This window comes from Cavia porcellus, unplaced genomic scaffold (genome assembly GCF_034190915.1).
Source record: "Cavia porcellus strain 051 isolate PalLab524CR breed Dunkin Hartley unplaced genomic scaffold, mCavPor4.1 scaffold_12, whole genome shotgun sequence".
In the NCBI taxonomy this organism is placed as follows: domain Eukaryota; kingdom Metazoa; phylum Chordata; class Mammalia; order Rodentia; family Caviidae; genus Cavia; species Cavia porcellus.
The window spans coordinates 46,086,340-46,114,121 of record NW_026947495.1 but is presented as its reverse complement, the minus strand read 5'-3'; the positions used below and the strand labels follow the sequence as shown (position 1 = coordinate 46,114,121).

The window sequence follows — 27,782 nt, the reverse complement described above, 5'->3', positions numbered from 1 at the left end:
GATTTAGATAGATGTAATAATACTGGTTATAGAGCTTAATGGCAGAAACAGTGGAAGATGACAATTAGTTCAGAGTTCATATAGTCTCTATCAAACAGATTTGCAGGCTCAGAAGAAAACAGAAACAATAAACAAATTAAAAAGGGGCCATTAATACTTAAGAAACTGGAAGATTAAATTATAGCCAAAGGAAATTTTAAATGATCTGTTTAAAATAATAAATATAACTTTCCTATACTTTTCTTTATAGAAACTACCTTTGTGGTAGAATAAGTAACTTTATGGAAACTTTACAAATCTTACAACTATACTGATGATATAAGTAAGATCCCTTTTTAGAAGAAGCTAAAATGTACATAAAAACATATGTATAATGATGTTTTCTAAAGTATTATTTTCAACTGAAAACAATCTAAATGTTTAACTTCCCATAAGGTATTTAAATGACACGTACATATAGTGCTATGGAGTGAAACAACAAGTAAAATGAACAACAAGTAAAATGATTAAAGAATTCATTGTGGCTTTGAAAAATGTTTATCATGTAATATCTATGAAAAGAGATAAATAATTACTACATAGAGTATAGACTCAATTTTCAGGAAAAATACATTTATAAAAAGTATTAGGAAAATTATTACTAATAATTGATGTAACCTTCAGTGTATTATAATTTCTAACATAATTGCAGTAATACTGGAATAAATGATTTAAAGTAAATCAAACAAAAAACAGACCCTATAGAAATTTCTCACAATAAAATAAATTGTGTTTCATAACATTGAGTGTATCAGAAACCAGAGTCTAAAAAATTCATGATATTGATATAAAATGGTTTTTAAGAAGCTGGGAAGATGGTGGAACAATAAGAAGCAAAGTAGAAAGCCTCTCTGAGACAAACCCCCAGATGCTGGAGTATAGCATTCTGGAGAAGACCAGAAGGAGATGGATCCTCTTGAGTCAGGAAGAAACTAAAGTGAAAATAAAAAAGAAAAGAAAAGAAAAAACTTGAACAGAAGCCAGTAGCCAGACACACTCTCATGGAGCTGGTCCCACTGTGTGTGAAGCACATGGAACCTGGAGACTCATGGTCACAGTGAATTTGGGGGTTGGCAAGCCCAAGGGTCTAGGTGGGAGGATGTGGTCATAGAGGGGAGCAGTGGACCAGAGAACTGCCCTGGCTCATGGTGAGTGTGGGGAACTCAGTCCTCCCATGGGAGTGGATGATTGGACTGGGCACCATTTTGGAGTCAAGCAGGATAAGCTTAGAACCAGAACTGTAGCTGGCTTCATTCAGCCACTCCTAGAGTGGAGCAGATTGGGGGCAATTGTTTGGACAGAGTCCCACCCCTGGGCATGATCCAATAGCCAAGACTGATGTTTCCCTAAAGCTATCCCTAACCAGCCCAGACTGCATGACACACACTAATGTGGAGAAGACTCCCAGTGGTTAACCAGCTCAGAAAGGAGGGGCCAGGCTGCCCTGCCCCTGCTTGTACTACAGTAGTCACTAGCAGATTGGGGAGAGGAGCAATCTCTAGCTAGTATACTTCAGAGTAATTATAACCAATACAGGAAGTGCCAAGGACCCAAATACCCACTTGTCCGTGACCGGCGCAGCCCCCCAATGAGATAGAGCCCCCCAATGAGATTGTGGGTAACAGGTAACTGCCGCTTTATTGTTGCGGGCTCTGGCTTATATATTCGGCCATGACCAATCACAGGCTGCCACGAGGAGGCAGGGTTGGAATGAGATGCGGGCTCTGGCCAATGTACCCAGCTGTGGTCAATCAGGGGTTGCCACAGAGTCAGCACGGGGCGAATACAGAGTGAGCACGAGGTGCGCACAGGGTGGCTAATTTGGAGAGGGACATAGCGCATTGCGGAAGCTGGCGTGGTCTTATCGTCCCGGGCGGGGTGTGTTGAGCGCCTGCGCCCGACATGTCTGGAAGAAACCAGGAACATGACAAGAGGAAGAAACAAAAGACAGTCTCCTCCAACCCAGTACTCCAAGCAGTACTGGCTCAGGAGAGGTAAAAACAAAAGAGTTCGGGGATTGTACACCTGCAGTTTCTGAAGCAACAGCATCTAATGTAAGGAAACAACTTTGTGAAATTATAAAAGAACTTAAAACAGAAGTACTAATACAAGTAAAAGAAGATATAAGAAAAATAATTTTAAAAATGCTAAGCATCTCTCAAGAAGACACAGATGGAAGAATAGAGCAGCATAGAAAAGGAGGGAAACCTTTGATGAAAAATATAAAAAAAAAAATTAGAATACATGAAGCAGATTCAAAGAGATTACCAGAAAATTAAACACTCCTTGCAAAACTGCTTGAAAGAAAATAAAGATAGACTATCAAACCGTGAAGACAGGTTTGCAGCTTGTGATCATGAAAGGAAAGATCTCTTAAAAATAACAAGAACCAAAAAGTACCAATACAAAGGCTAGAAGATGACAAGAGGATCTATAACTGAAGAATAAAAAATGTGAGTGAAAAAGCAGGGGTAAACACAAATTAAATACAAAAACTACTTACAGAAATAATTAAAGGTAACTTCCCAAGCATAGGAAAAGGAAATGATATTCAAATAAGTGAGGAATATAGAATTCCAGCTCTAACCAAAATAGATCTATAACCAGACATATAATAATCATGATTCCAGAAATTCAACACAAGAACAGAATATTAAAAGCTGTCAAGAAAAGAAATTCATCACCTATAAAGGAAAACCCATTAGAATCATGACAGACTTCTCGACACAAACCAACAAATCAATAAGAGCTTGAAGTGAAATGTTCCAAGTCCTGAAAGAAAATAATCTCCAACCCAGACTGATGTATCCTGAAAAACTATCTCTCAAAATTAATGGAGAAATAAGATGCTTCCATGACAAAGAGGAACTGGGGGAGTTCATGACTTAGAAAATATACTGAAGGACATTCTAGAGAGAAAGATAAAAGACCAAGGTTTCAGGAACAGCAGTAGAGGGGGCTCACTAAATGGGGCAGACAGTAGAATGAAGGGAGAAGTAGACAACCAATGGTAGAAAAATAGCATGGCAGAGATGAGGCAGAGAAGGTTGGCCATAGTCACTAAGATGGATGACCTCGATACACTAATTAAAAAAAAAACAGGCAGAATGGATCAGGAGATAGGGTCCATCATGATGCTCTATATAAGAAGTATAATTAACCTGAAAGAGGGTTTATGGACTGGAAGTCAAAGATGAGAAAATAATGCTCTATGTGACAGGGAACCAGAAAAAAGTGGGAGTAGATTGCCCATCAGCTGCAGATTGATTGGAAAGACATACACTTTTATACAATGGAGAACTACTGAGCTATAAGAAAGGAAAACTGCGAGGCTCTTGTAGGTAAATGGATACAACTTGAGATCATGCTCAGGAGTAAAAATGTTCAGAATCACTTAGATAAATAGCAGGCTGCCTCCCTAATCTAAAAACTAACGGAGTTAGTGGGATGCAAAATATACAATGCATCCTATGAAAGTGAAAGGGGAGGAATTGTCTAAAAAGGGAAAGCAGTACACACTGTTAAACTTGTATCATGATTTGAAACCCATATTGCTTTCATTGCTTTGTTTAGTTTGGGTATATTCTGTTCCAGTTTGCCTACTTATACTAAATTTGATGGCATGGACATCCCAAAGACAGCAGGATATACTATGATAAACATTTTTTATTTCCTATTAACTTAACTTGAAACCCTGTATTGCTTTCACTGTCTTGTTCTGACTGATTTTATTTGAATCTGTTTTGATAGTATCATGTCTGAGGGTTTAGGCAACTATGATACTCATTCTGGTTTGACTATTATCTTCTTGGGAAGTCCTATAAGTTCTCCAATGTTTTGTTTTTATTGATTTTGTTCTGTACTGCTATGTTCAATTTTATTATGCCTGATGATATGGGCAATTGTATTGAAGATAATAAGAGACATCATGGTAACCATTGTTGATCACCTTGTATTTTGGTTTTAAAGTCATGTACTATGTCCATCCTTTTTTTTTCTTTTGACTGATCCCATTTTGTTTTCTCTCATTTAGTTTTATTCTCTTCAAAATAAATGTTAAAAATTCATGATATTAAAAGATAATATAAATAAAATAAGCATAATATTGTAAAAACATGTAACTAGACAAAACAGCAGATTATAGGAAGTTCCAGACAAACCTATATATGATATTTAGTTAGATTTGGAAAATACTGTTCCTAGTTATCTGAAAATAAACAATTGAAAAAGAAATAAAAAAATTCAACTATATGTATGGAAATCCCCTTAAAATAAGTGTGGCTATAAACAATTTTGGAATAAAAATTCAAAAACATAATCATCAAATGATTATGATTGCTTTTTTTGATAGCTTTCAAGTCTTTCATTTCTTATTAAAAATTCTTATCTGAAGAGGGACAGATGTATTGTTTTCACTGCTTTTCTTAGTTCTAATCAATTGTCTTGCTCTAGTCAATATTCCATTTTGATAGGTTTTATAATGTTCTGTTTTTGGTTTGTTTTTGCTATACCTGAAGGAATAAACAACTATTGCAAAGACAAGATGTATCATGGAACCTATTAGTGATTGCAGAGTCCTTCCCTAAAGTTCTGTACCTATTTCACTGCATTGTTTTGATTGGCTTTGTTCTGTACCGTTTTGTTGTATTTGACTACCTTCAAAAGAATACTTCTTATCTGGGAATGGATTTGATTTTGACAAAGTATATGGCAGTCTTCTGTTCTTTAAAAGTGTGAATGAGTAGATCTTTGGGAATCTCTTTCAAACTGTTGCTTAATAGAAGAATGAAATGGAAAACTAACTCTCCCTGAAATTACTATTTTCATGATCAAATATTGGTATGAAGATAATTACCCTTACATTGATCAAGATGCTTACTATCAAAAACTCATTTTAAAAGAAAATACTTTCTTAAATGTTGACACTTATGTTGTGTGTAGAGGCACAAACTTTTAATTTTGCCACTTGGGAGACTGAGGCAAAAGGACTGCCTAAAATCCAAGATCAGTCTGAGTTTCAGGATGAGTTCAAGGCCAGCCTGCAGAGCTCGACCTCTATCTAAAAACAAAAACAAACACAAACACAAACACAAAATTGACACTTATGACTATAGTCCTGACAACAACGAGATAAGTTTTTTTAGTACATGAAAAAAGTACAAGACATGAGTCAAATTTTACGTACTGAGATTAGTGTTTAATTATATGACAATTGTAGTTGAATTAAACATGTGGTCCAGAAATGGACTTCATGTGATTGCACTATAACCAGCACTATTCACATGTTTCAGTAGCTTAATTATTTTAAGAATATGTAAAATCAGAAAGGTACTTTTGAACATGATAGATATCAAAAGGAATGCAAGCTCTGTGATCACCTCTATTACGCAACACAAGGAAGCTCTTCATTAATCAAAAGTTAAAGTCATACAATATTTATTTTGAATATAATTTTTATTTTTAAATCTTCATCTTTATTTTTTATCTTGGCCCTATATTTTTAATCTTATTTTGGACTTTTATTTTTCTTATCACATAGTTTAATTTATTTGTTCAAAGTTTGGCCAGATAACAGGACAATCAAATTTTGGTACATTCTTTCTTGCCCTGGTTAAAGTTTATAGTTTTCTTCAACTTTTTAGAAGTGTGGAATTACTCAAGAGGCTCTAAACACAACTTTGCTTTGGCTGGAGAATATCAATTTATTTACTTCTCAAAGCTTAAGTTATTTTTAATATAACATGTTTTATTCTATCAAGTTGTGAAAAGCTGGGTGTTATGAATAACACAGATGGTTAGAAATAAGAATAAAACTAGGTCTTCAAAGATTATTTGAGATGATCTGACCAAAGATATTTTGATGTGCTCCTCTTTGCATGTTCTAATGATGGAGTTAGAAGCATGACATTGCTATGACTATCCTGTATCATTATCCAAAAACTTTAATAGAGAGAATGAAGGTTCAACTTCCTTGCTGTGCTGTTTCATGAAACTATAGGTAAAACCACTTGAGAAAAATCTCTTCCAATCTAATTATGGTTTTCCTTCTGTAACATTGAAATCACCTGTGGTGTTCAGTCCCAATTTTGGAAGATGACAGGTGGTATCTCCCAATGAGGCCTTATGACTATAAAAGTACAAGAGAAATACATTTAATATCATAGTTTAAAAAGTATAGTCTAGGCCAGAGGATTTAGCTCAGTGGCATATGTGCCTGCCTGACAGGTACAAAGTCATGAGTTCAATCTCCAGAAAAACAACAACAACAAAAAATTACAGTCTATCCCAGCTATAGCTTTGGAACCAGAGGATTTGTGTAATACCATGAACTGGAATAATGTATGTATATTGCCTTGGACATGAGGTTGGGTTCTGATGACCCCAGATCCCTTGACGAGTGCTCTCTTTCTCCATAGTATACTTTCTTGCCAGCATCAGTTTTGCTTAAATTTCCTCACTAATTTTCAAAAATTACCATGTCAACAAAATTACCAACCATTTATTTCCTGTTAGAGAATGCACAGAGTTGGGAAGGAGAAGACACTGACAGTACATGGAAACAAAACACGTCTGCCATACAGGTGGCAAAAGCTCAAAGACAAGAGCCCCCAGTATCTGGAGCTGATAATCAGGTGGTCTGCAGCCACAGGGAAGCTGGCCTGACGAGCTGACAGACCATCCACCACTGGGCTGGAAGGAGCCTGTGGGAGCAAGGAGTTATGTTAGACAGGAAGGGTCGGATCAACAGTGCTAGTGCAGATAGAATACCTTTTTATATTTGAAACACATGTAGTAAACGTAAGTGACGCTTATAAAGAATGAGAAGCACTACAGAATTGGGAAAATTATTATTATAATTTTTGTGCTGCTTCCTTTTCTTAGGCCTTCTGTAACTTCCACTAACTTCCTTCAGGCCCATTAAAAAATGTTCTTGACAATTTGTGGCCGACCCAGAGGAAAAAGTAGTTGAGTAATTATGTAAATAACTAATGACATAATCTATAGTGTGGTGGAATTATATTCAGGCCCAGTAACTATAAATATCATTTAGCTCATTGAATATATCTTAATATTAACTGGATATACTTAGTGGTTTTTTAATAATATATTTACATATGAAACAGTCTGTCCTCCTTTTTACAAACTTAAAAGGTTAAATCATATTTACTGGAATAACATACAAATTTTAGCTCAAAAGTTGCAGTAAGAAGACTATAGAATTCTGTCAGATTTCAGGCATTTAAAGGATGAGTGGAGTTTTATTGCATTATCTTATTTTTGAATGAAAAATTTGCTCAGTATTAATTACACATTTATTGAGTTGCACTTTGCTTTGAGAAATACAATACTTTTTAAAGTTTTAAGGAAAATATTTTCCTCTCATTAGCCACATTCATCTGTTTCCCAACTTTTTTAATATGCAAATTATTAAACATGCCTTTACACGGTGCTTTGCGGTTTTTGTGGGGGAAAGCAGAAAAAAATTCAAATTAAATATTGCTGAGTAGTACAGATTTGAAGCCACATAATTGACATAATTGGCTCCCAACATAATCAGCTTAGATAAAGTTATGCCAAAACCTTTCTTGTAACAACTTTCTTTGATAGTTCCTTGAAGATACTTTTCCCACAATTAGAGGTGCTAATCCTTCAATGAATTTCTAGCACTTTGAAATTTAATAAAGGAGAAACTACAGCCTCTGCAAATAATTGCAGCTAGAGATTTTAAAAAGCATTAATTTCAAAACAAGACAATAGGAAACTAACAATGGCTACCATCTTTCCTTTTTAGATGTTTTCTCCCCTTTCACTTTCACAATATCAGTTGCGCGTTTTGGATATCACTACCTCCTTCAGGTTTTATGCTACATAGACCACATGATCTTCATCCATGTGAGTCCAAACCGTTTCACACATGAGCATGATCTCAAATTTTCTCTGTTTACTTACAAGAGCCTCAAGGTTATTCTTCTTTAAAGCTGACTAGCTTTCCATTGTATAAAAATATCATATCTCATTTATCCATTCCGCAGTTGGTGGGTAAGTTACTTCTGCTTTTTTCTGGGTCCCTGTCATATTGAACATTTCTTCTCTGAAATGACCTTTAGTCCATAAATTTCTTTTTGAGTCAGATGTGTTTCCTGTATGCAGCATATTAATGGATCCTGTCTCCTGATCCATTCTGCCTGTGCTTCCTTTTATCAGTGAATTGGAAAAGAAAAACAAAGCATTAACTGATATGACTTTTTCCCTCCTCTGGTGATTCATTGACAAAACAACCCCAGCTTATTTTCTCAGAAAAGGATTAAAAATAAAATTTTGTTTTTGTTTCAAAGTCGTAGTTCCTTGGGAAAATGGAAGGAACTTTAACGAAGGCAATGCATTTAGATGAGTATGATGATTCACAGGAAACACTTCTTGACTCAAGAGTAGAAAATGAAAGAAGAAAAGAAAAGAACTAGAGGGAGTTAAGAAGACCTTAAATGTTGTAGGGACTCTACTAGTAGAACTTTCTTCTCTGTCCTGCTGGGATTGAAAAGAAAAACAATAAAAACTTTAGAGGAGTTTGGATATCTAGAAGCAAATAGAAGAATGCAGCACTCCTTCACTAGAGCCTAATGGCTATGTGATAGCTGAGACAGTTCCATGATTTACTTTGTGTTGTTAAGAATGAGGTGACTGCACCAAGCACTGAGGTTGTAGGATGGTCCTTGGGTCTAAGGTGAGCAAGTGTTGTAGTTAGGTTTTACAAGGGAAACAATTTAATACAGGACACATTAATTTATGTATTATTCTGTAAGAGTAACCCAAAGCGTCAAATAAAAAGAGTGCAGGAAATCTGTCCAATACTAAAGACCCAAAGAATCCAGCTGAGGACTTGGATCCCATGTCTTGCATGAGTCTAACTGAAGACTGAGAGCCCATGACAATGTCTCACACAAGTCTGTTTCACAGATCTGCACTGGGAAGGCCCAAAGGTCAGTAGTAGAAGCCAGACAGGCTGTGCCAGCAGATAAAAGGATCTGGGCCAGTAGGCTGAGGGGACGCAAGCAGTAACAACACCATTTTAGTTCAAACTCCATTTTGGCTGCCAAACCCTTGTCTGCCTACTCCACCAGTTTCCACTTTGCCGAGGCATGCAGCCTAGAGGAGACTTTGCCCTAGATGACCTCATTCTAAAAACACCCCTTCCTGACTAAGGCTGCACCTACTCCCTACCCACGACACCAAAATTCAGGCCAAAAAAGGAAATGGTCAGGCTACACACAAACCTGGAAATTACTCCCTGTATAACGTGTAACCACCCAGTTCCAGGGCTTGACATTCTAGAACTTCATGTCAGCTGTTGTCCACTGGCTAATAAGTCGTTTTCTTTATTGTAGGCTCCACCGATGATTCTTGGAATTCCCCACAACAAGAGATCACACGGGAGCCAGGAAGTGATGCTTAAAGGAAGGACGAGGTCTCCTTCAAAAAGTACCAGACCCATCCTCAGTGGCAGTGAGGTCCTGAGCTATTCCAACAATAAGAATAGCCAGGTTCATATCAGGAAGCTCGCTTGACAAGCTTCTCCAGGAGATTGAACGGCGCAGATTTTCCCATCTTGACCAGGAACCAGTGCTTAACGTATGGATCAGAACTTGCCCAAAGTGAAATACAACCATTCTCAGCAACAACAAGGTCCTGAGCTCCTCTGATGATGAGAACATCCTGGTACATATCAGGAAAGAAGCTCAACAAGCTCCTCCAGGAGAACAAACAATACTACTTCTTCCTCTCAAGTTCTCCTTTTTATGCTGTTGGCAACAATCCTCAGGTGAGTCAGTCACCTCCCTGATTCAGTTCAGTTGGGTGGTACAAGTTGACCATCAGATATCAGTCCACCACAACTAGCAATGATCTTTGAAATCTACTGAGAGCTAGATAAAATAAGTCTCCAGTGTAGACGCCAACATGGACACTAAAGGCCAGGTACAGCTTGGACTTCCTGAAATCACAGTCCTATGTAACGTCCCAGGAATTTGTGTACAAATCCAGAACAAATGGGAGTTCAACACTGATAACAGTTTGACATAGAAATATTTTAAATTTTCCTTTTCTTATATACTACAGTTTATTGCTTGCATCAAGTCTCATACCAGAAAGATTAATTATCGTTAATCTGAATTTGATGCTTCTTATTTCACAATTGTTGTAATATGTGATCACTTCTCATCCTTATAGTAACCCTGATATAGAAAGTGGTAAAATACAGTGGTTGAGAAGAGGAGCTCTAATTTGCCAGCCAGCTTTAAACTGAATCTCAACTCTGCAACTAAACCTCTCTACAAAAGAAAATTAAATTGTAAATACCTCATGAAGCTGTTATGAGGAATGATGTAGGAATCAAATAATCAGTGCATACAAAATCCATCACCATTTTTATAGCTAAATATTTGTTTTTCTTACATAAGACCATGTGGTCCATAAATATTTGAGATAGAACTCACTCCAATATACATGCTATTCTCATGAAAACAGTGTTAACTGTATATTCATTGCCAAAATCAAACAATTTTTAAGAATAAAATGAGAGCAGATAGCTATCAAATCAGGACAATAGGCCTGGAGCATGGCTCCTGGTTATCTTAACTGTAACACAAAGTACTGGGAATTATATTTATTCTGATGATTTATACTGTAACATGTTATCTTCTTGATCTTGAATGTTCACCTTTACCAATAATTTCTGTTCCCTGTAATCATTATCCTGTGCATGATGAGGTGGAATTAATTTCCATCCATCCTGTCTTTTAGATACACTTTATGACTAATTGGCTGCACAGTTAAAGTCACAGAACTTCCCTGAATCTTTAAATAATTTAGTATTTTATGAGGTATAGTACCTGTTATGGTTTGGACCTTGAGTCCCATGCCCTAACCCTGATGTTTTGAAAGCTAAATTCCCATCTGATGTTGTTATTGGAAATTGACCAAATTTTAGGAGTCAAGACTTACTTGTAATATTAGGTCATAAGAAGCATATTTTGTAGGGATATATGAACACTGTGCCCTCCCACAGCCACCATGAGGTGAGCAGTTTTGTTCTCTTCCCTTATTCTCTACATCATATTCTGCCTTGCTACAGACCCAAAAGCATTGGATCCAGCCTATCATGGACTAAAACCTTTAAAACCATAAATCAAAATAAGACTTTTTTCCTTTTATTTTCCCAGGAGTTTTGTCATAGTAACAGAAAGTAGACTGATACATTATCCCTTTCAGTGTCTTTAATTTATTTGCATTTGTTGGCACTTTTGTCAATAGCCCTTCTCCGAATCTCTGAACACTGTCTCCTGGCCTAGTTCACAGACTTCTTTTCTCACATAAGCTCCGTTATCCTGATTTGTGCCTCACCTGTTGTGACTGTCAGCACTGAGGGCTACTTATCAAATTATTAGTTTCTTGGTGTGTTATTAGCATTGCTAAAATATAAACATTTCTAGATAGATGGAAATGTTTTAAGACTTTATCCTTTTTAATAATCAAGCCAAAGAATCTACAGCCATCAAACTGGTGCAATTCTTTCATTGAATGTGATAACTAGATAGTGCTCAGTGTTCTTGTGGGGATTGATGCATGAAAATGCCATTTTGCATAACAATAATGTCAAAAGCAGAACTCTGAAAAGGTCCATCTTAGTTATAAAACTCAAGCAGAGGATTGATACATTATCTTTAAAGAATTCCAAAATGCTTTGTGATTTCGTATTGTATAATATCTCTGACAAGATATAAAAAGAAAGTATTCTAAGTACACAGGTGTGGATCTGATCCCAGAGCTCTGTTTCTGAAGTCGTGTTTGTTTTAGGTAAAGGTCACCAAGAAATGCTCCTTTTGAAACTTCAGATATTAGAGGAAAATATGGCAATATTGGGGTGAATGACCTTTGTGTTGATCACTCAGTCAAGAATCCATAAATATGAGCACACAAAAAGAGACTTCTACATCACAGATTTCTAGAATAAAATTCAATATTTGGAATTATTGTCAGCTGCATTTTGTTTGACAAATGCAGGCTCTGAGACATCAATATTTAAAATCCATAATATCACCCTGTCATGTTCGTACTTTTGCAAGGAAAAACACTAACCTTTCTTCTTTTCAGCCAGGTAGAGTTGAAACACATAGTAGCAACTCGTTCTATATAATTACATGATTCTTATTCTGACTTGACTTGCTCTTGTGGTCCTTTATTTTGTGCTGCTGTTTATCAAGAAACACCATGTGAAAGTTAATAATAACATAATTTAGAGCAATAATTACATTTTTATTCAATAGCTGTGGGGAAACACTGGGTTGAATAATGAGATAAAAATGAGTGTCTCAGTCTTAACAGGACATTAATCAACATATTAACTGTGTGGGCAAACTGATTTGAGGCTGTTATGGCTTAATTTGTCTCAAAATCATTATTTTTAATGTATTGCATAATGTACTCGAATATGTGTTGAACTGATTACAAGTAAGCAGTATACTTCAACAGAATAGATGTTACTCCGTATTGTGTTGTGGGTTATCCCTTTTTTATAGTGGCCAGTCCAAAATCGATATTCCTAACTCTGACATTGCACAGATATGTTCAGATAAGGCTGAATTAGTTCTGCAACCTCTCTACCTAAATTCTATTATAACAACAGAGCGTATATATTTTCGTAATTTCATGTGCCACTGTTGCTTTAAAAGGTTTTCACACAAAAAATTTTAATATTGCAGTTCCATCAAAAATAGTAGTTTTTCAAACTTAAGAATTGTTTAACTGTTTTGGGTGACAGAAATTCTATTCATTACTATAGCTCTTTACTTAACAGAACTTTGATTCTTTGGAGACCTAAAACCCATCAAAGAATTAATGACTCCTTCTCAGACTACTTTCTGTCTCTCAGTAGTCACTCTCAGTATGACTCCTCAAGGGAAACATACCTTGATTCCTTCTCCCGAGAGCAGGCATAGATACAGAAAAAAACTCAAAACATGCTGACTCTCTGTTTGGCTGCTTGCCTGCCTGCCTGCCTGCCTGTCTGTCTGTCTGTCTGTCTGTCTGTCTGTCTGTCTATTGAATCTGGTGGTGGGTCTTGGGGGGCAGAAGTCCTCCATCATGACCTCCATCTCTCTTTGGGTCCTTGCCTTCACTCCAGCAAAGAATGGACAGTGGGACTCTTAGCAGAAAATGGGGGAGTCAAGACTGATTGGTGCAAAGCAAAAGTTTATTTAAAGTGTGGCAAATGAAGAAAAAGCAGAACTATCTTAGCTGCAGAGTAGTGTGCAGGTAAGGAGCAGCCTGCTTAGGATGGTCAGTGAGTGCACACACTGTCCACTGTCCACACTTTATCAGCCAACTGTTTCACTGACTGGTATGGGCTAGGCCAATTAGAATCTTAGCTTTTGTTTCTGGGAAGAGGACAAGGTCAGCATACAGAAAATGTGAGTAACACTTTCATAAACAATACAGTAAGGTCTATTATTTTCAAGCACAGGGTACACAATAAGTATGTGATGATTTTACAACTGTCAGACATAAATAAGCATTACAACATTTAGCAACAGACAAGCATGTGATGATTCTACAATGTGAGCCATCCATGTTTTGTACAGGGTTTCTTTGTTTATGTCCCTTTAATCTGCATCTATCTGTCTGTCTATCTATCTATCTATCTATCTATCTATCTATCTATCATCTAGCTATCTACTTACCTAGACATCAATTTTATCAATTCATACATCCAAATGGAGGTTTAGAGAGTTTTTGTTTATTTGTTTTTGTTTTTGGTGCCGGGGATCGAACTCACAACCTCATGCTTGCCAGACAGGTACTTATGCCACTGAGCTAAATCTCCAGCCAAAATGGATATAAAATAATTAAAATAGGCAAAATAGTTTAAAAGCTGAGCACAACTGGTGCAGTTTTGACCTAAGAGCAAGGTGGAGTTAGGTGCAGAATTACTCATTTCTTTCTTCTTCTTCTTCTTCTTCTTCTTCTTCTTCTTCTTCTTCTTCTTCTTCTTCTTCTTCTTCTTCTTCTTCTTCTTCTTCTTCTTCTTCTTCTTCTTCTTCTTCTTCTTCTTCTTCTTCTTCTTCTTCTTCTTCTTTTTCTTCTTCTTCTTCTTCTTCTTCTTCCTGTTCCTCCTCCTCCTCCTCCTTCTTCTTCTTTTTTAGGACAGCATCATTAACAGTTCTTTGCTTATAAAATTGAAAAACCTAATCGTCCAACATAGAAGGCCTAGCTGAAAAGTCTGTGCAGGTGGAATTAATTAGTGCTTTAAAAAAAAGGAGGAGGAAGAGAAAGGAGAAGAAAAGGGTAATAGAAGAAAAACGGAGCAGAGGAGTGGGACAAGGAAAAGTGAATTTCTTAGTTTTCAACTGTGAATGAATTATACAAGAATTCTGAGCATTCTGACACTCAGAAAAATGAACGCAGAGCAGAGAGAAATTTTCATGGGGAGAAAGTGGAGAAAAGTAGTTTAACCAAGGCCTAAAAGACAAGGCAAGGGTGAAATTCCTTATGGTGGCAAGTGGCTAGGCTAGGCATGGTGCTGCTCAGGAGGCTGAGGAAGGAGGCTGCCTGGGTCCTGGATCAGCCTCAACTACATGGTGAGACCCTGTCTCAAAAAAATTTTAAAAATAAATAAATAAATTGGCTAATATTTTCTTCATTCTCTTCATTTTTTTTACTTCAATACTAGTCTTCTGCCTTACATTCTAATTTTTATCTATTATTTTATATACAAAGTTTCTCTATTATAAATCTCATACTTAGAGTTATTCAGTCTTACTGGATTTTGTTTACAATGTCCAGTTATATTTCTTTCTAACAAATGATGTATTAAGATCAGGGGTTTTTAAAATATTTTTGTGTCTGAGCAGTTTTAATAACTCCAATTGCTCTCTAGGATTCTGTTTTTTAAAACAGTCTCAATGATCCTGCTTTCCTCAATGGCCTCATTTTTTTTCCTATCATGACATTTTGAGCACGACATTCCCTTGCCCGATAACCTCCGGGTGAAGCGTGGCATTCAGGCTTTCCTTCAGCCCTTGCCACTTATATGCAAAAGCATACATTGAAACCTAGATACTTTCCTAATATTTATAGATACAGGAGTGAAATGAACAAAATAGACAAAACATCAGAGATTACAGTAGACAGAAAATATGCACAATAGTGAAAGATGCAATATTTTAGAAAATAACTACTAGGGAAGAAAAATTTAAAAGAATGCAGTTTGAATGAGGTGGTCTGGGGAGAAACATGAGCCTCTGGGAGCAGAGAGGAAAATAGAAAATCCGAAGTGAAGACTTACAAACAGAGTGTGAGGGACGTATTCACGAAATAGCAGAGATTATGATTTGGACAGAAATAAGGAGAAGAATAGAAGTATCTGAGATCAGAGAGTGATATCCATCAAATTATGTAGTTTCTTTAGGGATATGAAGAACTATTTATCAGGTTTGGGGCAGAGTACTAATGTAATCTTCTTATTCAGGAAAATGCTTTTCCAAAAGTGTTTCAAAGACTGGAGTGTGATTAGCTATGTGAAGTGTTGCCAATAGATAAAGTAATATGAGCACAGAAAAATAACTATTAGGCTAACTATTCATGGTGGGTTAGGAGACTGGGAAAGGTGAGACGTATTCAAGTAGTTTTAAGCAAAACATGAAAAGTGGAGACAGCGAGCACAAGTACTGACTTGGAGATTTGTTATTCAAGGATAGCAAAGAAACAGAACATATGAAGGCAAAATTGTTTATTGCTGCCGAAGTGAGCACAAAATACAACACTGTGGTAAAGAGAAGTTGTTTTGCTTTGTTATGTTTTGTTTTGTGGGGTCTCACTTTGTAGTTCAAACTGACCTTGAACTCAGTGATCCTCCTGCCTCGTCCTCCAGACTGTTGGGATTAGAGGTGTATACCTGTCTGGCTAAGAGAAGTATATTTTTCAGTAAAAGAAATGAAACATTTATAAATTGATATTATCCAGTGGAGAGGAGAAAATAAGTAAAAGCAAATTGGAAAGGAAGAGTTACTGGAATAGTACACTTCAGTAGCAGAAAAGAATCAGGAAAGGATTGAAGGTTTGGCCTCATATAGATTCCTGTACAGTAAGATAAGAGGGCAGAGTATACGGATATAGGTGTCATAGTTGGTGTTTCAGTTACTTTATAATTGCTGGAATGAAATACCCAACACTCACAAGTTACAGGAGAAAATGTGTATGTCAGTTCACGTTTGTACACGTTTCAGTCTGTACAGGCCTGACTCCAATGCAGGGTATTTTGGGAGAGGAAAAACAGTCCATACAAGTGTAGTCATGAAGCAGCAAGCCTGCTTTATTGTTGTCTCTTAAAATTCTATCTGGGCTATAGACTATTGAATGGTGTCACTCACAAAGATGGTGAGGCTTCTCATTTCAGTAAATCCATTCTGCCACGCTCAGAACTATATTCATTCAATTAATAATAAGTCACTAATAAGTAATAAGTCACTAATCCAGATATCATACACTCTTAATCCATAGTCACACATCCTTGGTCTGGCCACCTGCAAAACCCCTACATATAAATGCATGAGGCTTTAGGAGGACATCCAGATACAAGACATAATAAGTGGGTAATGGAAGTGGTGAATACTCACTAAAATTCTCTTCTCAAATTTCCTGGCGAAATAAAACATAGATCATCAGTTGAGAATTAAAATACGTAGAAAGGTAAAAGTTCTCTGAGGAGAGAAAAGGAAGCTTAAAATAATTATGTGAGAAAGTAAACAGAACAGAGAAATGTAACAGGATTGGCAGAGTACCCTAAAGGGAGGAGAGTTCGATTTAACCGGGGATAGACTTGTTAGTTTACCATGCTAAAGTGAGAGTTGCTTTCTCGTTGCTGAGACACAGTATCCAAGAGGTTTATTTTGGCTCATATTTTAGTCCGAAGTCAGTTGGCTCCAAGGCGGGGAGGCATGGAAGAAGAGCATTGCGGAGAACTCTTGCTATTCATGTCATGACAGCCAAGAACAAAAAGAAGAGAATGAGAGAAGAAATACAATGGTAGATTTATTTTTCATCGTATTTTGTGTTTTCTTTATTATTTTGTATTATATCACAGTGTTATAAATATTTTATATAAAGATTTTGGAGTTGTGGAATGAATCATTTGCTTTGATATAAAGATGCTTTGGATTGCAATCATGCTTCCAGAATGAACTGTTCTTGCACACTAAGGCTTTATTGTATTTGGTTTCTTTTTAATGCTAACATTTTTAGCCCCCAACTATCCCCAGCAAAATTTTTACAGACCCAGAGTTTACAGGTCCTAGTTTTATGGGTCTCAGCTTTCCAGGTGCTTCTTCTTTGACCACCAGAAAAAATTTTACATTATTCAGCTTTGCTTTTTGGTCCTGATTCTCACGGTAGATATAAGCTAAAATCTAGATACGTTATCTATGCCTTTGTCTCAGTATTGAGCTGTAGTGAAATTTCATCTGCTAGATTAATTTGTTTAGTGTCCTTAATTTCAGTATCCTGTAAAGTCTCCAGATAAGAGCAAAATGTGGACATACTTTCTGCTAGAATGTGACACACATGATCTCAAATCAAACTACCAACGAAGTGCTTGCTGAGACTTCCAGAGCCTGCCCTTCACTGTCATCATTTATTTTAGCATTCTGGTCCTCTGCTCTCAGACAAGAAACCACCACAAAGCTAAGTTTATTGTACTCTAGGGCTTCTCTAGCTGGCATCTCAACTTTTGCAAACTCCTACAAGCCAGTTCCAAAAGCCACTAAACCACCTGATCACCTAACAGCTACAGCAAGGACATTACATTTGGCACCAAAATCTGTCTTAGTGCTTCTCTTCTTGCTGAGACACCATACACAACTTATGGTTGGCTAGTTCCATGGCAGGCAGGACAGGGTGGAACGGCCTAGCAGAGGACGGAAGCTCACTGCCTAGCAGCTAAGAAGCTTAGAGAAAGGAGGAGTCAGAGAGGGAAATAAACTCTTCCATTTCACATCGCCAGTGACCCACTGTTTCCAACCAGGCCCAACCTCCTAATACCTCATTCAGCTCTAACACTGCTATGGTCCAGTCCTCTTCTGAAAACTCTACATTTAAGTCCTTGAGGCTCTGGGGGAACATTTCAAATCTGAACCATAACAAGAGCTGATGCCATACTTCGTTCGGTCCAACTGTAACCAGCACACACATCCAAAATACCAGGCCTGCATGTGACTGTGACTTGAGTAGAAATTAAACTTTTATTTTCATTATATCATTGAAGCTGAGGGAGAGCTGCTTGTTACATCAGCTCATGTTAATTAATCTAGTTCACATTTGGTAAAATTGTGCCTGTTTTCTTATTCAGATAAGCAATATTATGGAAAAGAAAAAGTTATAAAATTTGAGGTCTTATTGTTCCATTTTCTTTTTACCTTTATCAGTGTGTCTTATTTATTAATCTGTACTCTAAAATCTAATTCTTAATTTCTTTGCAATTTGATATCCCCTATTACTCTTGCTGAATACAGAGAAATAAGTTTATGTGCCAGATTTAGAGTCATACTAATTTTAGTCTACTAGTTATTTCTTCCTTTGATTTTTTTTTCCCAAAGGGAGTAGTAGATGAAAAGAATGAGAGTTTGTTTTCATAGTGAAATATATTCATGCAGTGAGAGGCTCTGACAGGCATGTTTCATACACGATGAAATAAAACAATTCTCACTCAGAGTTGAATCCTCATTTTTCTTGGCAGTCCACCGTGCCATATTTCTTCAATGGCAGTGTCTCTAAGCAGTGCATACTTTTGTTGGAGACCTTTGGGTTGACATTTGTCTTTGCCCAAATATGCCACTGAGAACACAGGGCAATGTTTTGCAAACAAATTCCGTTTTTCACATCTACAGAAAGCATACGCATTCAATGGGAAGTGCAGAGAGAATAAAGATGCAATTAACTGGTGCACTAACCTTCAGGAGCTTTTTATGTGACCAATTACTGCAAACTATCTCAGAGAGTGATCAAAACATATTTTTATGTGTTAGCTGTGCTCTTATTACCACCTCTACACTACCTTCCACCCATCGTGGTTTTCCCTAAAAAGTAGTGCAGACAGAATCACTAGCTATCAAAGGGATGTTGCGAGTATCTAGTTTATCCTTTCACTTCTAAATCAGATTAAATATAAACCTTAAGTGGTCCCCAAAAGTGCTCCAAGTTTTGGAAAACTACACGTAGCTGAATGTGTGTCTCACTCCACTGTTAAACCCTGGGGCTAGTCGTAACGTTCCAGTTTCTATTTCCATTTTTTCTGTTTCCTTTCCTAGGTTCCTTCCTTTTTTTCTTTATCCTTTATTCCTATCCTTCCTTTTCTTATTTCTTCTTTTTTATTAACATTATTTATTATTTTGCTGTGTTATCACTGACTCCCAAACTTTGGTTTTATGTTTTGCTTTTGCAACTTAAAAATCATGCATAATCAATATTTAAGACAAAATTGACCTTAATTTTTTCAAGTTACTTTTTGGAAAAAGGTTACATTACTTCTAACAACATAGGTTTATTCTGTCAAGAGTCTTAAAAGAGAAAAATCTACTATTTTTCTTCAGAGAAAGTCTAGGGATGAACACAATCCTGGAGATGGCAGGAAATTTGCTGAATTTTCCTAATCAAATGTTGTTTTAGGTATTTTACCACACATCTCAGTAATGAACCTTTAGTTTGTATTTTTTTTTTTTTTTTTGGTACTGGGGATCAAACTCATGACCTTACACTTGCCAGGCAGGCGCTTACTCTGTGGAGCTAAATCCCTAGCCCTAGACTGTACTTTTTTGACTCTTTTTTCCTCCACTTTCTCACTTTCTCACCTGTTATCCAATTAGAGAGACTTTCTCATAAGCCACCCTGTTTACACACATTCTTTGCAGACTTATCTCTTTCACTAAACAATGACCATACTAGTTAACAATCATGTTTAATCAGTCTCCCAAGTATTTTTGCAGTCAAGCTGTCTTTTGCAGCCTTCATCCTTAAATCTGCAACCTTGAGACTTACACTGTATATACCATTCATTTGTATAAATTTTAAAAATTGGTCTCACTATGTTTATCACATATGTTAACATTTTTCTCTTTTTGATTCTGGAATATTCTATTGCAATCCTCTTTTTGTTCCATGACTTTTCTCCTTACGTAGTACTTACTTAGGTATGACACTGACCTAATTTTGAAAATTAGTTTAATTCTTGCCCTGTTTTTCAGACAAAATTGAAAAAATCCAAGCAAAGTATTAAAAAACATTTAAAACAGAAAGGATTCCAATATATTATTACACTGCTTCAATATTTTTCAGTAACAACTTTTATTTTCTATAATTTGTTTGCTAACATATACATTTATGTACACTTGTATGTCTGATATCAGTTCATTTATGTACTCGTATTCATGATTTATATTTTACGAAATACTTTTAATTTCCTTCCCTTAAGAGAAAATGTTTGCAGACTCCATAAATGATGCACGATATGTAAGACGGTAACACTTAGCAAGTAGATACTTAGCAATGTTAATGTCAGATGCCAGACAAACTGGAAGTCAAAGACTCATTTGACTTCACATTGGTATGCTTTGCAAAGCTGCAAAGACTGTAAATTTCAGAATACAACAGAAAAGTAGTGTTTAAAAGCTAGCAGAATGACTTTGGGTATGATTCACAGGAAGAATTCAAATACCTGGCATGTTCATCAAAAGTTTGAAAGTAAGAAACATTCTTAGAAAGCAAGTAACCTTAGGGAGTTTTCATTCTCATAGATTTTACATTTTCTTGCTGAAATGTATTGAGGAATATATTAAAAACCCAAAAAATGAGATTTTCATCATATTTACTTTGATTTTCATCAATTTGATGTTTGTTAATCATGTTTAGAAAATTACTGTACATGTTAAGGCTGACAGTATCCCTGATACTGTATTTTTACTTCTAACTCGCCTTTTTCAGTTTCCAGTTCTTCCCAAATTCTTCATCCTTTCATGGATGCATCTTTCTTTTCTACTAAACTCTTTACCATGCTAATACAGCCAATTTATTTTCAATATCTGAATCATATCTAATTCTTATATTTCACCTCTTGGCATTAGGTTACTCTTTTTTACTTTTTGGTTTGTATCAGATTGTTTTTTATTCATTGATGAGTATTGTGTAAAAAACAGTTGAGAACAAGGTAAATGATCTTCATTCTTTTTTAATACTGATCTTTATTCATGAAAGTAAGGATGGTTTTTCTTCTATCAGGCTATTAGTATGAACAGCTGAGTCAATTTGTCTTAACCGTTTCCTATGCTGAACAGCTGCTAACATGTTTGAAATGAATGCTGCTGTGCCAAGAGTCTTCTAAGTGTTACACAGTTAGTTCCTCCATCCATTTCGCTATTCACTGGCACAGACTTTCCCGTTTGGATACTCAATTTAAGACTAATGATAGATTAAGAAAGAATCTCAGTTTTTTTGTGTTTCAGTCGTAGGCAAGCTTTAGGGACCTGATTCCTAAGAACTGACCTTCCTCAACACCTCATGCAGCACCCCCAGCCACAAGCAGCCTCTGTACTGCAAAGATGTACTAAGAAAATTAAAATTTAAAAGAACAAGTTCACACCAAAAAAAAAAAAAATGAAGATTTAGAATTTAGAATGAAAATGGATTTCCTACCCCATCCTGCAAACTCTGACTTGTATCAGTGAAACTTATTCATATAGTGGTTTTCTGACCTTCCCCCGAAACAAATAATGTTCGCATAGTTTGGTTAGAGAGTAAGGTCAGGCTTCCTACTCTTTTCCACTGAGGGAGCTCATCTTTTCCTACTATGAAGGCAAAGAAGGATTAGGGTGGAGGATGCTTTCTCCCTACCTATATCTGAGACTTGACAATTAGCTAGAATGACTCACAGAACTTATAAAACTATTATATTTATTAATACAGTTCAGTGTAAATGATACAAACACACAGCATAAATGAAGAGGTACAAAGGGTGTGACCTGGAATTTTGACAGGTACAGGAGCATCTGCTCCTGTGAGGCTGTGGTACACCACCATCCAATCATTTGAATAGTGAATGCCTCCACTGACTCACAAGCCCCTTAAGTCTCCTTCCTTAAGAGTTTGTTTTGTTTTATTTTGTTTTGTTTTGTTTATCAAACTCACAACTTCGCGCTTGCCAAGCAGGTGCTTGTGCCACTGAACTATGTCCCCAGCCCCCTGTAAGAGTTTTTAGACGGGTCAATCCCCAGTCGCTCTCCACATGCCAGTCATCTTGAGATCAGTGAGTGGGGCTGAACATTCTTGGCTTCTAATTTTGGATACCAACCTCTTTCTGAAGTTCTGTCAGGATCTGCCAAAAGCTGCTCATTAAAACAAAAGACCTCCTATCACCTTTACAACTCAGAAAACTGCAAGGGTTTTAGGAGCTCTGTGCAGGGAACTGTGGATAAAGCCAAAGTACCTTTCTTACTGTACCTCGTATACATGTCAGTGCACCACTTTAGACCTCATTACTGTGTAAATCTTTCTTTGAAGAGAGTACTTTACGATGGGGTGACAAAAAGAAGACAGTGAGGTTTGTGAATAACCTCAAATGTCTTGAAGGAACATTTTGTTCCAAAAAATAGTATCAGGAAATGTATCAATATTTTGGAATACACAAATAACTTTTGTCTTACTAAACTGGGTTAAATTCAGAGACTAAAAAAGACCCTGATTTTAATATATGTGAATGAAGATGGAATAAATATCAGTGATGCTTGAACTGTAGGTAGTACTTTGGAGATAGTACATTATTAATCCACATTAGTCCTCTGACTTTCACTGACATGTTTCAAAATACATGCTTGGCCTTGTTCATGAGGAGCCCATACAAATTAAAAGTATAGATAAAATAACACAATCAGTAAAAATTAGAAGTAAAAATCATCATATCCAATTCCTTTTAGTATTATGACTTATTATGACATGTATGTAATATATATATAATAAAATATGTGAGTTCATTCTGCTTTAGCTACCAAAAATTTGAAAATTCTCATAAAGGATAAACATATTTCCATTAAAATCATGTTTATTACACCCCCAAAATTTTGTGAATATCATGCTAACATTTATAAAAAAAGTAAGAATTATTATTTTTTAAAAATTAATACTGTATGGAAAGTAGTGACAGACAAAATCAAGTCAGCAAAACTATCTCTCAAGTGCTTTTAGTAATTCAAGTTGTATAGTAAAATGAAATTCTCTGATATACATTAAGAAAATATATATAAATTTTTAAAAATGAATCATAGCACCATATTCTCTTGATAAATGTACATTCTTCCAGGAAAAAATAAAAACCAGAAAATCTTCCTACTCTGACCTGTTTTTGAATAAGGATACTTTACATAAGAGTAGCACAAAGGGAAGAGAACACGCTTCATGAACCAATGTGACACACACTAACATCAGAGTCAAAACACTGAAATGTACATGCAGCATTACAGAAAAGCGGGCAGGGAGTTGTCTACAAATATCTTTCTATTTAATTTACATGGCTGATTCTTGCAAATATCTCTAGAAAATCTAAATTTAGTAAATTTTTCTTTAAAAAGTTTTTTCTTTGTTTTATTATTTCCACAATAGTTTGTGCTTTACTTTTTATATTCCAAAATTCTATATTTCTCAAATCAGAAATACCAAGTACTTGCGCTATTCTCACTCTGTATTTGGCTAGCTTTGTGATTTTAATATGGTAAGGAAAATAGTAATACATTACATAATATTTTGAGCAATTATGAGTAAGCATTAGTGTAATTGTTCATACATTGCATCAATTTGAGAAGTTTAGAAACTCAAACACCCAACTCAGTAGTTCTACATCCGAGGGGGTAGAGGACGTACGTTTAGGGCTCTAGGATGTTGTTCATTGTGTCAACTTGAGAAGTTCAACCAAGAGACTCAGCTGGGGTCCTCACTTTGTAAACATCCTCAGCCTATGCAAGAGAGGGGACAGAGATGGTGTGAGTGCTGCGTTCACCGAGGGCAGATAACTTGTGTGTAATATAAGGGCGGGTTAGTCTCCCTCTTTTTCTGCTCTTGTTGCTTTTGCCATTTGCTGCCACCTTGAGCTGTTGTCCCTCCTCCATGCCACCCTGCCTTGGAGCCAGGTGATTATGACATGAAACCTCTACAAGCTATGAACTAAATAAACCTTTCCTCCTCAATTCTGGGTGCTTGGTATTTTGTCTCAGAATGACAGAAAAGTAGTTAAGACAATTAGTATGATCAAGCAAGATTAATAAATTTGAATTTAACATTTCAGTCCAAAACAGTGTCCTTACAATCAACATAGAGCAATCAGGAGAGTTGCCTTATTTCTCATTTTTAAAATTTGAGACAGTTAAACAGAAGCATTAAACAGAATCAAGAACTGTAAGATTGTCATACTTTAAATTACACCATGCTTCAAGACTTTTCCAAGGGTAAAATGACTTATGCTTGGAAGAGACTATCATTCACATTGTTTCTTTCCCGTGTTAAAACTATTCCTGTAGAGCAACAGTCAACATGTATTAGTGAAGGATTTGTTCAGGATCCTAAAAAAGTAAAAAAAAAAAAAAAAAAAAAAAAACCTATAAAGAGCTGGTTGTGGGGAAATATTTTACTTAGATTTGTTAGCATATACTTCTTTTGAAGTTTTATTTATATTAGTACATGTTTATAAAATGTAATGATTACACTCATCATGGGAGCGCATTTACATAATACATCTTAATAATTCTCCTCTCTCTCCCCATGGCAATTCAACAATATTATAAGACATTTTCAGATAATCCCTGAAAACACATTGTTTATCTGCTTTCATTCTAGAATTACTGATTATTACACTTTTTTTATTTCCTGATCTTTAAATAAGCTATCAGACTCAAGTTTGTAAACTATTTTCATGGATAGTGAGATGACTCAGTACACTGATCCATCAGCATGCTTGTATTGTCTGTTCTATATAGAAAATGATAATAAAAAGAACAATATCAAGATTTAAAACTATAGTAAGTACTTCTAGGGAATTGAAGAAGAATAAACAGGAGTATCTGAGTGGGATTTTCTGATTCTCAATTGATGTCATATGTATGAAAAGCTATTGAAAAGAATCAACATCACTAAGAAAATGCAAATAAAAAGTGTAATGTAAAAATCCTATAAACTTACCATTGCACATAAAATACTGATAATAATAAAATCAAGTCAGCAAAACTATCTTCCAAGTGCTTCTTATGTTTGATAATTCAAATCTCTGAAGATTAGCAAAAATTAAAAAGAATAACCTGACAAATGTTCACAATGATACAGAATAATTTGATATCTTATACACTGATGTGAAAATGCAAGCAGTAAAATCCTGCAAAATATTTCAGCAGTTTTTAATTATTAAACACATAATCATATGACCCAGCCATTATACACCTAGATACTGGTCAAGAAGCTAAGGCTGATGTCTGCATAAAGCTACCCTGATATTAATACACACTTATTTACAAGAGTTCAAACTTGCTGATAATTGAAATGCCCATCAAGAGTGAGTACATGATCAAATTGTAAGTACATGTGATGGTAAATATCTCAAAAATAAAAAGAAACAATATACCTTACACAGGAGAATTTCAAAATAATTATGCTAAATAAAACAGGCCAAAGACACACAAAAAAGCCTTACACTGTTTTATTCCATTTACATAAAAGTCTAGAAAAGTGTAAAACCATTCTATAATGAGAAAGTGAAGATGAGTGGTTATTAGGTAAAGGCATAGAGAAAGGTTATTCCCAGAATAGTCAAATTGTACACTTTAAGCATGTACAGTTCATGAAATATGTTACATAATAACACAACTCAATTTTAAAAATTATATCAAATAAGATGAAAGACCAGAGTTGCTGTCCAAATGAAAGAAGACTTAATCAAATACCTGATAACTAAGTAGCTGCCTGGGATGTGATGCTTCAAAAGCGATAGAATTGGGAAGAAAAGAGAAAAATGACATCTTTGCTATGGTTACTGTGTTCTGTTGCTTACTAGCTCAGAGATAAAAATATACATTACGTGTGATGTAACCACAGAAAGGATACTTCTAAACTATAGCAAAAATTAGTTTTGGGATGAGGTTCAAAGAGGGTATAAAAGCTGCAAGCTTGCTAAATTACTAGACATGTAGGGAAAGAAAATACAACTAAACCACAATTAAAAAATTACTTCTAATCATCATGTGAAATGTGAATAAGATTAATAAGAAAGACAGTCAACAAAAAAAGCATTGTTATGTGAATTCCCATTTAATTAACAGGTAAAAAATCATTATAATTCAGATGTTCAAAAAGATAATTGGATGAAAGAAACCATTCAAACAAAATAAGATGTCAAAACGTAAAATAGGCTAAAATGAAATGAAAATGAATGAATGTCAAAAGTATAAACTAGAAATATTGAAAATCAAAAACTACATAGCTGTAAATATCAAATAAGAAAACTAAGTAGAATAATGCTGGAGTGCACGACTTAAAGATATTTAATGAGCAAGAAGATATAAGAAAGTCAGAAAGAAAATTCATTCATAAGTATGGTGGTTTCAAACTTTGTGTAAATCACACGAAGACGTGCTTCCTCACTGCAAACAACTAAGAAGTCAGAAGTAATATAAGCTGGTTTCAGTTGCTAGAACAATAGAAACTCAGGACTATGATCTTTGAAACAGGGTAAATAAATTAAGTGTGCCTTAATATGAAACATTTCCTCCTCGGGGTAATTTACAGTTGACATTATGTAAACAGAGAAGTGTATTTAGGAGATGGAAACTGCAGTTCAAGGAAGTGAGGTGGATGGGTGTCCATGGAAGAATACTGGGGAGAAGAGACCTATGCAGACATAGAGATCCAGAACTAAACATTGGAGGGGGATTGTGGGGTCTCTTAACTTGGCTACAAAAAGCACAGGAAAAGGTAAAATCGCCACAAGGCTGAGGCTGAGCAAATAAGCAACCAATATAGAATAAAAAGAATACAATTATGGAGCTCTAGAAAAAAAGGAAATAGCCCATAACTTATACATACATGGAAATTATATGCATTCCTACAAGCTAGAGTGAAGAGACCTTATTGAATAGACAAATTTCTCACAGATTTATTCAAGGGAATAAATCAAGTAAAATTCCTCTAAAATCAATTAGGGTAGAAAGTCAAATTGTTCTCAAGGAATAGAACTGCTTGCTTGTTCACAAGAAGTCCCAACATCTTTTAAAGAAATATTATGAAGTCAATCACTCAATGAGGTAAAAATAACAATTTCCAGAATCTGATAATAATTACTAAACATATAAGCAAGCAGAAATATGTGATATGAAAAAGGAAAGATCTATCAATGTAATTGCACCTTGTAATGAGAGAAATAATGAAATTTTTCAGGTATTATAAGGGTTATGAATAGAGTTGAGGATTTAAATGCAATTAGAATATAATGAGAAAATGGATTATATAATGAGAAACTTAATGGAAATTCTAGAGCTTAAAATTTACCTTATATGAAAACCACTAGATACAGTAAAAAAATAGACAGTATAGAAAAAAAGGTCAAAGAACTCTATTATAGGACATTAGATAGTATCCAAAATAAAGGAGCAAGAGGTAAAACTTAAAAAAAAAGAAGT

The 27,782-nt window shown here is 35.5% G+C and overlaps 1 pseudogene; it reads left to right on the top strand.

The window, feature by feature from the left end:
* Positions 1-9,993: 9,993 nt before the first annotated feature.
* The window catches only part of LOC111754109 (small EDRK-rich factor 1-like), a 44,250-nt pseudogene continuing 26,461 nt past the window's right edge, over positions 9,994-27,782 (top strand).